This window comes from Sciurus carolinensis, chromosome 2 (assembly GCF_902686445.1).
Source record: "Sciurus carolinensis chromosome 2, mSciCar1.2, whole genome shotgun sequence".
Taxonomy (NCBI): Eukaryota; Metazoa; Chordata; class Mammalia; order Rodentia; family Sciuridae; genus Sciurus; species Sciurus carolinensis.
In genome coordinates, this window is record NC_062214.1 from 19,376,662 (window position 1) to 19,393,861 (window position 17,200).

The 17,200-nt window shown below is 50.1% G+C and overlaps 1 pseudogene; it reads left to right on the top strand.

The window, feature by feature from the left end:
• The first annotated feature begins 15,767 nt into the window (after positions 1–15,767).
• Positions 15,768–16,387, top strand: LOC124971722 (ATP synthase subunit O, mitochondrial-like; annotated as a pseudogene).
• Positions 16,388–17,200: the final 813 nt, after the last annotated feature.

The window sequence follows — 17,200 nt, forward strand, 5'->3', positions numbered from 1 at the left end:
ACCCAAGGTCACACAGCACAGCTAGGATTCAAACACAGTTATGCTGATTCCAATGTACTGTTCTGCATGCACTACTTGCAATGTACTTAGTAAACACCTGTCACTCCAACCATCCACCCTGTTTCCTGCATAACTTTGCAGAATTGTCCTCAGAGAGGCCTCTTATCCCCATGTTTAGGAATGGAGAATCCATAGAGCTATAAGACTAGGTGAAGAGGAGCTGGGGAGAGAAAGGGGAGGTATTGAGGAATTAAATGGACCAAATTGGTTATGTGCATGTCTGAATATGTAAAAATAAAGCCTACTATTGTGTATAATTATAATGCACCAATTTTAAAAGTTTTTCTTAAACACAGGTGAGCCTCTGCCCTGCTTACACAGAAACTGTGTGTGGTATGTGATACATTCATCAGACCCATGCACACATTTTCTATTATCTCTCTCTCTCTCTCTCTCTCTCTCTCTCTCTCTCTCTCTCTCTCTCTTTCTTCACACACACACACACACACACACACACACACACACCCCACAATCCTTCTGGAGCTGCTACCCCGCAGATCCAGCCCTGGACACGCCTCTTGCTGAGATGGACCTCTCTGATCTGGACTGTGTGGCCCCAAGCACAGATTTTCCATGACCACTTCCTTTTCAAACTCCCAGCTCCTGTTTTCTGGGCAGGTGAAGCATGGTCATGGGATCCCAGTCTTAAACCAGACCCTGAAACCAGGATCTGAGAGCAAGTGGTTTCTTGGGGAGGGGGTCCCAGGAAAGCTCCTGTCACGGGCAAGTGAGATGAGCAGGAAGGACAGCCAAGGAAGGGCCCTTGGTGAGCCAGTGACCCCTGTGGGACTCTGGGGCTCCACTGGGAACTTCTAGGAGATGGGGTCAAATGAGACTTACCTTATCCCACTGAGGAGCAAGGAAGCTGGGGAGCTGGGGTATTTATCCACAGTCCCCAGGGTCATTAGCTGGGGCTGCTCCCCAGGACATTAACCCTCTGTACTTCCTGTCTGCCCTGCATGCAGCTCAAAAAAAATGCCAAGCTGGATTTAGAGTAAGACTTTATCACTCAAAGGCAAGATGGAGAGAGGACACATGCACAGGGCACAGAGCTCCCTCTGGCTTCCCATCTCCTTCCCTTACCTGCCAACCTGGAGCTTCCTGAAAGATCACCCACCCCATCCTCTTACCTACCCCAGACTCCACCAATAAGTAACTTCATGCCTAAGAGTTGGGATCCAGAGACAGATTTCCTAGGTGCAAATGCAGCACTTACAAGCTGTGTGGCCTCCAGCATCAAAGCCTCATGAAGCCTGAGCTCCCTTCTCTGCAACATGGAGTTAATGATTCCTGGGTCAGGCCATTGCTCACAGGGCTGAGCAAAAGAGTGCACCAACCCTTAGCACTGTGCCTGCACACAAAGAGCACCGGGAGACGTTGGCTCTTGCCCTGGGCTGTCATTCACAGCTGAATGTTGACCCCTGTACCAGGCACCCAGCCAAGGGGGTGCTAGGCCTTGCACAGGGGTGCCTGATCCACCTTCCCTGGACCATGCATGTCCATGCAGCTGCATGGCGCCAGATACAGAGTGACTCCTCCTCACTGGGTACCAAAGGTGACGCCTTTCATCACCTATCTGCCTCGTAATGCTTCCTGGTTCCAATAATCAAAAGTTGCTAACTGAGCTACTGGTGGCCCTGAATATCATTATTGGCATTATGATGATTGCAACTATTATGAGCTAATTAACTCATGGAAGGTGTCTTTTAAAGGTAGGAAACATAGGCTAGTGTTTCTGTCAACAACTGCTCTGTCTGACCAGAAGCCTCTCTCCAGTAGAACAGGGCAACTTAAGAAGCCGGTTCAGTGGAGGACTCTCCAGCCCTCTGCGTGGAGGGGACTACAGCACATCTACCTGCTTCCCAGCCCAGAGGGCTGGGGGAACCGGAGGCTCCAGGAGCACATAGGAGCTCTATGCCGGCTCCTGAGCTGACAAAGAGGAAGCTCTTCAGTGAGCCTCCCAGGAAGCAACTCACCCAGGATCGGGGGACAGATCTCCTCTCCTGGTTCTGCACCTTTGGTTTCCAGGGACACTCAAAAGTCTTCGGAAATGGTCTGAAGAATGGAGAGAGAAAGGAGGACACAAGATCAAAGTGTTTTCCTTGTGCCACCCTCTCCCCGTTCCAGTGGCCCCCAGCTCTCCCTGCCTGACCAGGGTGCTCTGTGGGGACTGCCCAGCCCGGGACACAGTCTCCTTCCTCAGTCATGAAGGGCTCGCCAGGCTTGTCCATAGCCCCCAGGTCCCCGGCCAGGCCCCTCCAGTCTGTCTGTGCCCAGCCTGTGTTCATGGTTCAGGTGTCCCAACAGGCCACACTGCCTCCGAGAGCAAGCATCACAAATGTCTTTGCCGCCAGCCTGAGACCCGAGCTCATCTGGGGTTTAAAACTTAGGAATCCCACTTTGCAGTTAAAAGAGACCTTTCCATTTTCTTGCCCCCACCTCCCAAGCATGTTCATTAACCCGTCTCCCTCAGCGCCCCCAGGAGAGCTGCCGGGGCCCAGGAGACTGCCTGAGCCCCTCGCCCTGAGTACCTGTGGAGGCACTGCCCCCCTCCAGCGCCCAGCCCTGACCCCAACCCTGCACGTCAAGGAGACCAGAGAACACAGGGGAGGCAGAGCGCGCATCCAGGAAGGCCAACTCCACCCCAAAGACTATCCACCCAAGGCCAGAGCCAGCCTCCCACTCTGTCCCTGGACCAGCAGACTGGAACAGCCTCCCCGCTCAACCCAGCACGGCCAAGGGGGCGTCAACCCAGCACGGACAAGGGGGCGTCGGAGCTGGGCTGAGCTCCTCACTGCCAGCCGCCCCCTGGACCTCTCCCCGCAGCCTCCGCATTCTTCCCTCCTCTGGGCAGACCCTCCAGTGCAAACCCAGATGTTACCTGGGGCTGGCACCGCGCCGGAGCCGTTGGTGTACGCATGCTCACTTACACTGTACACACTCACACTCACAACTGCACAACCAGGAACACCCACAACACGCATCTCCACATCATGGTGAAGCTCTAGCCATAGGAAAGGACACAGTCACAGGAGCCTGCACCTCTTGGGCACACGGTGGCTTTACCCCCCTGCTCACCACGAACACATGGCCACAACAGCAGAGGTGTGTGCATGTCCCCAGGAATCTATATACACACAGAGATGCTAGGCACACAGGTGGGAGCTCAGCCGCTCAGGTGCACAGGGCTATACACACGCCCAAACTCGTGGACACACACCCATGCACACACCACACACATGCCCCGGGCACACACACACACACACACACACACACACTCAAGCATGCCCTGTAAGCTCAGATGAAGAGGGAGCCCCGCTCCAGACGGGCTGGGAAGCTGTGCACGTTCCAGTGGAGACTCAGAGCAATTAGCTCTTTAATTAAAGTCCTGCCCACTCACTGGCCACCAGGACCTGCACACCAACACCTGGCTTGGATCCTGGGCCCTCAGAAGCTGCAGATGGGCCAGTGCTGCCCCAGGGCTCCGTAATTAGGGACAGGGACTCAGCTGAAGGGCCACAGCCAACCTGCCGGTTCATTTGCTCTTCCAGGAGAGAAGGTCCTGCCAGCTCTCAGCTCTGCTCCAGGTCCTCATTATTCCTAGGATCTGCCCCCTCCTGGGGCCGCCTCACCCCACGTCCTCAACGCACTCACACACACACACACACACACACACTTTGGAGGACTGGGCCAGGGCCCCAGGCCAGCGCCGGCCAGCAGCTTCCATCCCGGCCTTACCAAGGCCAAAATGAGAACTAGCCTCAGCGCCTCTGCCCCTGACTCCGGCACTTCCCCCCCAGCCCCAGCCCACTCCTCGCTCCAATGGAGCCCCTGCGCAGCACCTCGTCCCCAAGCTCCCAAGGCAAGCTCACTGCCTCCAACCTGCCCAGATTCATTTCCTACGGCTGCCTTAGCAGAACCCCACAAACTGGGGGCTTAAGCACTTACTTTCCCACACTTCTGGACCCTAGAAGTCCGAAATCAAGGCGTCAGCAGGCTTGGTTCCTTCTACGGACGGTGAGGAAGACTGCAGTCCATGCCTCTCCCAGCTTCCAGTGGTTGACCAGCAACTCCTGGCATTCCTTGACGGACGTGCAGACACATCGCCCCAACCTCTGCCTTCATCCGCACACAGCGTGACTGTGTGTGTCTCCAAACTTAACCTTTTTATAAGGACACCAGTGGTGGTGGACTAGGACTCACCCCGTGACCTCCTTTGAACTCGATTCCCTCCGTGAAGGCTCTGGCAGTACCAGAGGCTGAGACGCCAACTGTGCATTTTGCCTGAGGACACTCTCCATCCCTAACACTGTCCTGTCCTCAGTCAACACGCTTGGTGACCCAGCCTGCCTGGCCTTCCCGACTCACACTATTGCTCAGACTCGGATAGGGGCAGCGCTGGCCAGCAACGGCAGATGCCTTCTCCCTAGAACGTCATGGGGAATGCGTTGTTCATTGCTTTCTGCTCCTTCGCTCGCTTGTTCAGTATGAATTTATTGAGCACCCTCTGTGTGGTGGCACCGTCGTAGGGAACCCAGGTAAGAAAAGACCATCAACACATGTGCACATAAGGAGAATGATTCTAGGGCAGAGGAGCCAAGTGCTGAGGAGACACACAGGGGTGCAGAGATGGAGAAAAACAGGGCCAAGGGGGGAATTCAGGATTAAGTGGTCAAGATGGTTTTCCAAAGAGGAGCTGTACCAGCTGAGACCTGAGGGATGGAAGGGGCCCACCAAGCTCCCTGAAAAGTGTCCCAGGAAAACAGGGGATCACGAGACTGAAGATTCCAAGTCCAGAAAGTGTGCCACACCTTGGGAAGAGAAGGGTGGCTAAGGGCTGCACCGGCCAGGGAGCTTCATCCAGTGCAGGAAAGGTGGCAGCCAGTTCCTGAGGTCCCCAGAGCAAGTGGGATGGGATGAGACCAGAGGGCTGGGCAAGGACTAGACCACAGGAGCCTCGCCAGCCACAGCCAAGAGCTCAGATTTGCTCCTAAGAGCAGAGTGGGGCACAGGAGCCCTGCTGCACTCTGACTTTTCCATGGAAGCTGCATTAGCAGGGGCCAAGGCGGAAGTGAACCAGCTAAGCGCACCGGGGCAGGGGCCTGTGTCACAGGTGAGGTCATGCTCCACAATGTCTAGTCCCTTCGATGCTCAAATGAAAACATTGCAAACTCTGTCACATTGAATGCCAATCAGCCTTCAGCCCAGTCTGTAAGAAAAGGACTGAACATGGGATTGAGTTGACTTCCTGGTTCATCTAGACCTTCACCAGCCAAGCCTCTGGGTCCACAGAAGTTTCTAAGAGTTCCACCAGGCACCTGGGTATCATGCAATTTTTTTGCAAACTCCAGGCCCACACCTGAGAAGGTGGGGTTGCCCTCACCTGTGCACCAGCACACAAAGGCTCTCTCTTCTCCCAGAGTGCATCAAGTCTTCCCCACCACGATGCCTCTGCACTCCACCTGCTGTTCCGGAAGCCAGGAACGCTCTTCCAGTGGCTGCCCTGGGCAGGCTCCTTCTCCTCCTTCAGGCCTTCCCTGTCCCTGGTCCACAGGTGACCCCTACGCTATCCTCCCTCCTAGCCACCTACATAGCATTTATCATCATTTTTCTAGGTCGCACCTATATTGTCTGAGAGTCTCCCAATCAATACGAATTCCCTAAGGGCTGGCCATGTAGCTGTATAAGAGGAAGAGAGAGGGAGGGAGGGAAAGAAAGAAGAAGGGGAGGAAAAGAATGGAAAGGAGGCTGGAGGAAGACCGAGAGGGAGAGGGAGAAGGGAGGGGAGGGCAGATGCTTGGTGTGGGAGACTCATGCGGTCGAGGACAGGGATTCTCAACCCCGGCCCTGTTCACATTCTGAGCCAGATAATTCTTTGTAGTGGGGGACTTTCCGGTGCCTTCTAAGATGTTTAGCAGTATGCCTGACCTCTACTCACTAGATGTCAGCACCCCTCTCCCCTAGTTGGTGCACCCAAAAATGTCTTCAGTCATTGCCAAATGTCCCATGATGGGGGACCAGGGGATCACCTGATAGATTTGTTTTCAGCAAATCTTATTTCACTCGTGATTTTATATAGAAGCCCAAAGTATAAAACGCGTTGCAGTGGAGCTGTCTAGGGCTCCATACCTGTCAGTCACAGCTACACTAATGCCAATCACAGATGCCCCAGCACCCAAGGACTCCTGACCTGGTGATGAGCACCTCTTATGCTCCAGGTCCCCAGGGTATTTGGGCTTGGCTAAGGGGAAGCTCTGCAGCAAGCGGGAAGGTGGCTGGTTGTGACTCCAGGCTACCAACTGGGTCCGGGTCTTACATGCTCCTTCTGGGGCCAATGTGGACATGCCCGTCATGACAGCAAATCGACCGAGTGGTCCCAGGAGCACATGAGCCAGACACCACAAGTCTATGCACAGCTTCTTCTCCTCTGCTAATGTTTCATTGTGCAAAGCAAGTCACAGGGGCGAGGCTAGAATCAATGGGGCAGGGAAATATGACTCTTCCCTGCCAAGGGGACATGAGTGAATATTTGCTGAGCAATAATTCATCTGTGCCAAGCCTGAGAACACAGTGATCCAGAGAGTTGAGGCTCATGGGAAAGAGGAAGCGAGGCACCCACACTAACCTTTCTCCAAAGCCTTCCACCATTTTTGTTGCTGTGAAAAAAAACACCCGAGAATGAGCAACTTATAAAGAAAAGAAGTGGATTGTGGCCCAGCGTTTTGGAGGCTGGGAAAGCACTAGCATTTATCGCTCAGCTTCCACTGAGGGTCTCCTCCAGCTTCAACTCATGGCAGAAAAAGTGGAAAAGCGAAGTGAGCATGTGCAGAAGAACGTGTGTAACAGATACCAGGGGGAGGTGCCTGGATTGCCCAGTATAACGGGCTCCCTGGAGAACTAATCCAATCTCTCGAGAAGAACCTGGCCCCTCCCTCCTAAAAGCCCCACCTCCCAACACTGTTCCATGGCCAGGAAATTTCAGCTTGAGTTTTTGTGGGGACAAAAGACATCCAAACCATAGCATCCAGCATCAGTGACTCGCTGAGCCTCTGCTCATGGATGCATCACAGGGCCCTGAGCCACAAATCTGGGACGCCTGAGCTGTGCCCAGGCCTACGTGCTGGCCATAGCCACTGCCCCAGCCTCCTGAGCACGTGGAAACAGGGCTTCATCCAGCCAATATTCTTCCATGGTCCTCTCCATGCCAGGCACTGTCCAGGGCACCAGGGATGTGGTGATGGTAAGCCCGGAGCATCTGGCCAGGTGGGGCGAATGATCCCACTCCCCATGGGTGACCCCAACACCCATGCAGGAGACCACAAATTTCCTCTCTCTCTAATGGACTCCCCTGGCATTAATGTCTCTAGAACCTGCATTGGGGAGGCAGAAGGACCCTTTTCCTGCCACCGCCCTGGCCCCTCAAGCAGGCATCCTTGTGATGTGGGGACTTGTCTCATCGAGATATCATGTCCAAATCGAGGCTGTGTCAGCAGCCCCATGAAAATGAATAATGGCCGCAATTATGACCCATATAACAGCCCAATAAAACCTAATTAAAATGATCCACGTCCCATCTGCCAAGTGCGGGGCAAAGCAGCCAGGGGAAGTTGAAGGCCCAGTCAGTTCAAGGAGAGTAAGGAATGTGAATAATCATAATAATATTCATATTATTACAAATATATAATATTAGCATATAATAATGTGATAAGATTGTGACACATCATTGTTACTACTATTATTGCAGTTAACATTTATTATGTTTCCTGTGTGCCAGCCCCGTGCTAATTGGGGTCATTCCTGACTCACCAGACACGTGTTATCTCATTTATTTCTCACTAGCATGCCATAAATTCAGTGCTAGCATTATCTGCATTTTCCAGATGAGGAAACTGAGGCACAGAGAGGTTAAGTAACTTGCTTAAAGTAACACTGCTAACAAGGAGTGAATTGGGAGTCAGGCTCCAGCACTGCCCGGCGAAATAGACACTCAGTGCTTAGGTGCTTAGGTGCTTAGGTGGATGAATACGGCCAAGAGTTTATGTCAGATCACCCAAGATACCACACAGGCAACCAAGACACACTTACTCAGCACCAACCAAAATCTAGGCACTGTGCTAGAGACCAAGTGGGAGAAAGATGAGCCAGTCACTGTTGTGAAGTGGCGCCTTGTCACGGGGGAGCTAGGTAGACCCCACAGGATGCTGAGTGTGGGGGACAACTTAATTTTGCCTGGGAAATCCAGGAAGACCCCCCAGAGGAGGCTCTGGAGCTGAGTTGGAAAAGACAGATGGAAATCTGCAGACAGACCAGCAGAGGAAAGCCTTCCAGACAGAGGGAGCCCCTCCTGCGAAGTCATACAGGGGCCAGGGACAGCATCTTCAGGGTCACAAAGTCACAGAGAGTGGAGTGGCAATGTCGCGGTCTGACTGGAGCGTGAAGTGAGAGCCAGGGAGTCCAAGGAGGAAGCTGGTGAGGCCAGCAGGTCAAGATCATCAAACTCCTCTTAGGTCGGGCTCAGAAATGTAAATTTTGCCCATCAGCAATAGGGAGCCAAGGAAGATTTTGAAGCAGGGCAGTGATATGCAGATTTGCTCATTAGAAAGGTCCCTCAGGGAACTGGGCAAGGACTGTCTTGGGGAGGCGGGAAGCCCAGCCCTGGGACAGTCATCTGCAGCGTCCCCTGCAGGAGGCGGAGTGCCAACCCGTTTAATTAGGGACAAACTCCTGAACGCGCCCCCTACAGGCAGATGAGGGGACGCGCACCTTGCCTCCCAACAGCCCCAGAACGATATCCAGAATTGAACTGAAGTCTGATCTTTTTGCCTAAATAAGGAGTGGAGCGCCTGGATCATCTCTAAGCGGTTTTCCATGGGCCTCCCCTGTCCTCACCCATGGGGAAGACGACTTTTGTATCCTGGGCACCGTGACAGGTCCCTGCTGCAACAGAAAGTCAGGAGAATGACACTGTCTCCTGTCTCCAGGCCTGAAGATCAGGAAGGAGCCGACTCCCGCAAAGGGACCAAGCTGAAGAATACCCCAAAACACTGAAGCCACAGGCACGTGAGAAAGATTGGTTCAAAAAAAAAAAACACAGTCTGTCATTGCCTTTGTCATTTCAAATGGTGCTGCCCTTTGACCCAGGAAGAGGTTCCAAATGCATAAATAGAGCAATAATCGCCAGCATCAATGTTTTGATAAAATGAAAGGGGGAGAATACATATTCTAAACACCACCTCCGGGAAGCACAGTCAGAAAAAGTTATTAAACATTCTGTCACAAGCTTGGCAGGCAGCACTGTCCACCCACCCCAGCTCTGAGTTCCTAATAAAGGCGGCATCTCAGAATTTGTCACTCTGGAATGCATAATTCACCAGTCAAAAAGCAGCGGTAATACACTGCATTTTCATAAGGGGCTCTGAAGCTGTCTAATTTCCCCAAGCCGCAGGACGGCGGGAGGCTGTGGCCATTGCAGAGGCCCCTTCATGCATTATGGATAGAGACTTTGCAATGCAAAGTGACAGCTCAGTCTGCCCATCGCCCAACCCCAAACCCAAGATCTAATGGAAAGACCTAGGACTCAGGAATGGGTCTACTCCTAAAGCCTACAGCCATTTTGTGTCTAGAAATTGTGTGTGTGTGCACATGCACATGCACATCTGGCCTGTCACTTGATGACATATATTTGAGATAGGGCAAAGGACAAGAGTAGACAGAACCAAACAGCCCCGTGCCACATACATAACGTCAATGTCCTCTGTGGTCCCAAGAGTTAGACAAACACTGTTTTCCTGCAAACTGGGTTAGCGTCTGTAGGCACACAGCACTGTCCATCGTAGCAGTGGTTGGGAAAGTCTTGGTATCTCCTGGCTCTGCTCACAGAGGAGGCAGAGGTAGAGGTAGACAATCAGGCAGGGCTAGGGACAGTCCTGGGCAGGGAGTGGGCGAAAGGGTTCAGGCCGGGATGCAGAAGGTCTCTGGTTTAGTCAGCATTTTCATCTCTGTGACCAAAAGACAAGAACAATTTTAAGGAGGAAAAGTTTGTCTGGGGACTCACGGCTTCGGGGGTCTCAGTCCTAGGCAGCCGGCTCCATTCCTCAGAGCTCGAGGTAAAGCAGAACGTCAAGGCAGAAGAATGTGACAGAGGGGATCAGCTCAGACATCTCACCAAGAAGCAGAGAGAGATCCGCTCATCGAGGGGAACAAAATATACCCCAAAGGCACACCCCCAGGGACCCAACTCCTGCAGTCACACCCTAGCTGCCACAGTCACCACCCAGCTGACCCCTATCAGGGGATTAATGCACTGGTTAGGTTAAGGCTCTCATAACTCAATCATTTCACCTCCAAATTTTCTTGCATTGTCTCACACATGAGTTTTGGGGGCACCTCATATCTAAGCTGTAACAGAGTCCCTCTAACCCCAGCCCTCATTGTAAAAGTATGGAGCCCAAGACAAGACACTCAGTCTCCCCCTGGCATGGTGAACTGTGCAGTGTGTTAGAAGGAGCTCAGGACAGGAGTGGACAGAGCTGGGTTCACTGTTCTGCCTCTGACTCACCTGTTGCAGGGGCCACTAGAACCCCTGGACTTTTCTCTATCACACGCCTTTGGCCCCAATGGCCAGGGTGGACCCCAGTCCCCTCTCCTCAGGGACGAGGGTTCAGCCTCTTCCTTGCACCCTGTCCTGCCTTTTATGCAGAGGATACAGAGTTGAACTGACTGGGTTCAAGTCTCAGCTCTGCCCTAACATTGCTAGGCCTCAATTTCCCCTTCTCTAAAGTGGGAGTATAAATATCGCCCTCAAAGAGATGCCTCATCTAGGTAAGGCAGAGGTGCCAGAGAGGACAAGGATAAAAAGCGCTTCTTACTGCTGAAAGGAAGGAGCAAGGGAGGGTTATAGAGGGCAACATGGAAAAGGGAGACCAGAGACAAAATGGCAGCCAACAATATTGGATGAAGCTCTGGTGATGGAGTAGCTTGGAGGCAATGTAAGCAGATGGTTTTCCTGTGGCATTAACTTCTCATCCCCAAAACACATCCTCGCTTGAGTGCTACTGCGTTCAACATGCTCACGAGTGCTTGGAGGGAGCTGGGTTGCTCAGGGGCCTCAAGGAAGGGACTGAGTCTCCCATGGGTCTCCAAGTGTTACTTAAAGTCTGAAATTCCAAAAACAGGACACCCAAGGCCCAGGTGTCACTAAAAAAGTTAAGACTTGGAAGAAGAGGGAGAGAAGTTGGGAGGGTTTTAGAAAAGTTTTAGACATAAAATAGGAGTTCCACTCTTATCTAGAACTCAAAGGAGCAGGAGATGTCAGTTGACATCTGAGTATCCTCAGATAATCTCTAGGAAGAGTGTAGGTCCTACCATGTACCCAAGGTTCAAGGGGAGCAACGGGGAAGAGCAGATAGCTGTGCACGTGGACCTCCGCACGTGAGTGAAAGCTGTTCAATCTATAAGGCCATTCACTCCAAGCAAAAGAAAGTTAAAACACACACACACACACACACACACACACACACACACACACAGGCATCATGCTTAGGAATGGTGGCATCCGGGGAGGACCTGGATGGTAAGGGGAACAACAGGCAGGCAGAATGTGGAGCCTGGAGTGTCAGGGAGGGGGCGGGGGCAGCCAGGACAGACCAAACTAAGTCTCACTGAGGAGTTGGAACTTTGTGGGGAGCCCTCCAAGGACTTTCATGAGTGATCTGTCACAACCAGATCTCTGTTACAGGAAGCCAGAAGAGAGTAGAGACTGGAGGCACAGAGGCAGCAGGTGCAGGAAAGAGAGGTAAGGCCCTACGGTGGCAGCAGCATCCTGACAAACAAACAGTAACCACAAAAACAAATAGACAGTCAAGGCACAAAACAGAGCATACAACTGGACCCTGAGCAACCAGAAACACCTTCAATATCATTAGCCATCACAGAAAGGTGACCACAAACAATCACACACCTCTTAGGGCAGAATAACAATGCCAACATCATGCTAGTGTTTGTTCTGGGAAGAAAGAAAGGGAACAGCATCAGAGAGGGTCTGGGGACTTCAAAGGGGCCCTCAATGTTTTAATGTTTTAAAGAAAACCTGGCGCCTACCTAGGCAGTGGTAAGATCTGATAAAGCTGACCAGGTTCTGGGTATGGAAGCATTCATTTTATTACTCTCCAATCTTTCTGAATGTTAAAGTTCATAGTAAAAATATTTTTAAATAGTAGTCATGAATCACTTTTCTGCTCATTAAACTGGCAAATGTCAAAGTAAAATAAATCCTAGTGATGGAGAAGGTTGAGATGGTAAAATATGAATTAATAAATTTCTAAAAGAGATGGTTACCTATAACCATCAAAACTGTTGAATGTTTTTGAACACTTTCATGCACCAATTCCACAACTGGGATTGTTTCTCAAGGAAACAATCTCACAGATGTACACCAGAACCAAAATTCATAAAAGAAAAGTTAGAAGAAATATAAATGTACAGAAATACTCTTTTGCCATAGAAAGGGTGTAGAAAGATATTGAATGATATAGAGAAAGAGACTTTAAGTGTTAATAACAAAAGAAGAGCTTGAGACATCAGCTTGTACATACAATTCTCTTCTTGAAAAAACAGATAGATGTCAAAAAAGGACAAAAAGACATATACCAATCCTTTGCAGGCGGGTTCATGAGAAGTGATATTCACTTTCTCCCTTTTACCTCTCTCTCTCTTTTTTCCTATCTATGCCTTATATTACTTGAACAAATAATAACTGTATAAATAAAATTGCATATTTCTTAAAATTCAAAACTAGTATCTCTGCTCTTGCATTGATCAGCTTGAGCCACCATATCAAAATACCACAGATTGGGTGGCTTAAGAAATTTATTTCTCACAGGCTGAAGTCTAAGTTCCAAGTGGCAGCTGATATGGAGTCTGGTGGAGGCCCTCTCCTGGGCTTGGTGATGGCCAACTCCTGACTGGGCCCTCACGTGGCCTTTCCACACTCCCACCTTAGGACCTTGTCTAATCCTACCTCCTGAAGGTTTCATCTCCAAACAGCATCATTTGGGCAAGTGGTGTTTCAACATATGCATTCTGAACACATTCAGTTCAGAGCATCCCAAACCCATAATCTGAATCTAACCAAGAGGGGGGAAAGTGAAAAGCAACTGAAGAACAATCTACAGGACTTTCTTGGGGCTTTTCAAAAATGTCAATTTCCAGAAAGATAAAGAAAGGGTAAGGAAATAATTTTAAGTAAATAAAGAAAAGATACAAGACAAAGAAATATATCATACAGTCCCGCCTCAGATCTTAGATTGAAAACATATATGTATTGATATAAGTGACATAAGGACAATAAGTGAAACTTAAATATAGGCCGCAGATTAGATGATAATACTCTATATGGTTATATAACATAAAGATTCTAGGAGTTGATGGTGAAGTTCTCAGGAATAGAGTCAGGTGTCTGGTATTTACATTCAAATGGGTCAGCAATACTGACAATAACTGTATATATGTCGAGAGATAAAGAAAGCAGTAAATTTGATAAAATGTTGATAATTGATGAATTGAGATAAAGGGAATACAGGAATCTAATTTACTAATTTTCTGTAGGTTTGAAATTCAATTTAAAAAATAAAATTTAATAATCCTTCCCAATTTAAAAAATAAAGTGAAAGGAAGGACAGAGGGGAGGTGTGCTCACTCCTGTTGGCTTTCAGGAGCTAATTGTTAAGTTTCAGCCATAATGGCTATTATTAAATACATAAATAACCAGGGCCGAAGAGGAGGTAGAGAAAACAGAGAACTTATGCACCATTAGTGGGAACGTACACTAGTCCAGCCACTATGGAAAACAGCATGGGGGTTCCTAAGAAACCAAAAAGAGAACTGCCATGTGCTCCAACTCTCCCCCTCCTGGGTGTGTACCCAAGGGAAAGGAAGTCAGCATACAAAGAGACACCCACAGGCGGGCTCACAATAGCCCAGTTACAGAATCAAGAGGAGAATGGATAAAGAAAATGTGGTACATAGACACAATGGAGTATTATTCAGCCATAAAAAAGAATGAGATCACATTGTTTGTAAGAATATGGACAGAAGCAGGGTGTGGTGGTGCAAGCCTGCAATCCCAGGGACTCAGGAAGCTGAGGCAGGAGGATCCCAAGTTCAAAGCCAGCCTCAGCAACTTAGCAAGGCCCTAAGCAACTCAGCAAGACCCTGTCTCTAAATAAAATATTTTTAAAAGGGCTGGGGATGTGGCTCAGTGGTGAAGCGCCTCTAGGTTCAATCTCCAGTACGAAAAGAAAAAAAAGAAAGAAAAGGGATAGAAGAGGAGATTATCCTACTAAGATGAATAATCCAGATGCAAAAAGACAAGTAGCACATTTTTTTCTCATACGTGGGAACAACAACGACAACAAAAATTGACCAGAAAGAAGAGGAATTATTAGAAGGGAAGTCAGGAAAAGGGGAAGAGAAGGGAGGGCAAAGAGGGCAGGAGGGAGGGTAGATGAGTTTTAAACCTGATACACGCAGGTCTGGGGATGCCACTGTGTAACCCATTAACTTGTACAAGAAATGAGTTAATATTGCAATTTTAGAAGCTTCAGGAATTTGGCAAGCCAATATTCAGTAGCTTGAGATCGGCCACGGTGGGAGCATTTAGACCTCAGAACTTGGCAAATGTTACAAATCAAGATTTTTTTTCTTGTTTTTCCAGAAAGCCAGTTGTTAAGCCTTTACCCAAACACCATTGGATGGGGCCATTCTCTGTAGCTGGTAGAGAGAGAGACATTCTTCCCAACTGGCCCAAGCTCCTTCTGGGCCCTTCTACCCTGTGATGTTCCTTTCTCCTAAGCAGCTGTTCGTTTAATATTGCTTGCATGGTACTTGGCTTAGCTGAGTTCTCTCTTTCCCCAATATCTGGAGGTCAAGTCTCTTTTCTGATAAAAGTCGAGGATGACGACAGAGAAATGCGATATGCTGATCTTCACACCCCACCAAGATCTCTGCTTCACTGTTTGATCCCCAGAGCCAAAACCAAACCGTCAAGTCTGTGGTGTTTTGTTACAGCAGCCACGGGAAACTGACACATCCAATCAGACAGGCAGAGGACCCTCCTGGGGCAGTAATCATCTGCATGTCCAACCTTCCCCAGAAACAGCAGCAGAAAATTCCTCTGAAAGAGTCGCACGTATTTCCAGGAGGATGCCAGCTAGCACCTTCTATGAGGATGAATTCCAAAAAGACAAGCAGGCCACCAACCTCAGCAGCCTGGGTGAACATGGTCTGGGTTGGGCTGTATCACATCATCGACCCTTGGAGTTAGACAAGGCGGTGTGGGGCAGGGGGGTCCTGGCTGGGCGTATGTGGGTGGCCCCAAGTTTAGGTCCTCACCCTTCTGCCAGGGAACAGATAAGACACCAGGTGTCAGAAGCAAAAGCCCCAGGGAGTCCTATTTTCAAGGGTCAGTACGCTCAGAAGACAACCGAGGAGGGAGTGGGCTGTAGCATAGGATTCAGGTGAGAAATGACTTGTGCTCGCAAACCCAGCCTCCCAGCTTAGACCTGCCCTGGGTGACACTAACCAACCTCTAGGCTAAGGCTCTGAGGAGAAGAGAGGGCTTTCGTCTCCTGACACCCCAGTTGTGTATAAGTGTTGTTGATCAAATAAATGTAGGTGAAGCAGGAGCAAGAAAATTAAAACTGGAGAAGATGGCCACCCCAGCAGCGTCCCGGCTCCCGGGGCAGATGCGATGCTTCGGTTCATCTGTGGTCAGACCGTTTACCAAGCTTGTGAGGCATTGAAGGTCGCTACACCACTGCCCTTGATCCTGCGGCATCTAAACAGAATAAACTGGAACAAGTAGAAAAGGATTTGTTGAGAGTAGACAACTCCTGAAGGAACCCAAAGTGGCTGCTGCTACCCTGAATCCCTACATTAAGCGTTCTGTCAAAATCAAAAGCCTAAACGACATGACGGCAAAAGAGAGGCTCTCCCCCATCACAGCTACCTGATCAGCTTGCTTGCTGAAAATGGTCGCCTAGACAATACCCATGGCATCATCTCTGCCTTCCTGACCATCATGAGTGGGCATCGTGGAGAAGTACCTTACACAGTGACCACCGCGTCTCCTTTACCTGAAGCTATTCTCTCTGAGTTAAAGACCCTCCTGAAGAGCTTCCTAAGTCAAGGCCAAGTATTGAAATTGGAGGTTAAGACTGATCCGGCAGTCACGGGTGGCATGATTGTCCGTATTGGAGAGAAATAGGTTGATATGTCTGCAAAAACCAAGATTCAGAAGCCGAGCAGGGCTACGCGGGAGAGCGTCTAAGTGTCGATTTTCTATCATTGTGAAAATTTCCAGACATGGAGCAACAATAAAATGCTTCCTGAAGAAAAAAAAATCAAAACCGACTTACTCTTCAAGCAAGGAATATTATGCAATGTTCTCCATTTTGTTGTTGTAGGTTTTTTTCCCAGAGCATCTCATGGGGTTTGTTTCATGAAACACACGTGGGAGAAATGGTCCCCCATTAGCTGATCAGACGGGACACCGCAGGGCCCCAGGGAAAGGGGGAGGCTGTGGAAAGTCCAGAGGCCTGCTCTCTGCCCAGGTGGGGTGTTTCCAGTGGCCGAGCCCCTGGCCTGGACAGTCTTGTCTCCTTTACCTTGTCTCCCCCACCCCATGAAGAAGGAGTTGTGGTCCATTTTACAGGTGAGCAAACCGAGGTCCTGACAAATGCCCAGGCTCCTGCTCCCTGGGCAGGGGCTCCAGGGAGTGGGGCAGGGAATAAGGAGGTGAGCTGCACTGGATGAGTCCTGGCCTGGCCTTGGGCCTCCACAGGCTGACTCACAGCTGGGAATGAAGGACCAGAACAGGTTTGACATCCTGGCTGAGTGAAGACAAGGAGTAGAAAGTCAGGGCGTGGGTCCACACCATTCCTAACTCCTGCCCCGCCAGCACCATGCAGTCAAACAAGCCCACCTGGCCAAGCTCACTGGCGCATGCCTGTAACCCCAGCACCTCAGGAGGCTGAGACAGGAGGATCGCAAGTTTAAAGCCAGCCTCAGCGACCTAGCAAGGCCCTGAGCAACTTAGCAAGGCCCTGTTTCGAAATAAAATATTAAAAGGGCTGGTATGTGG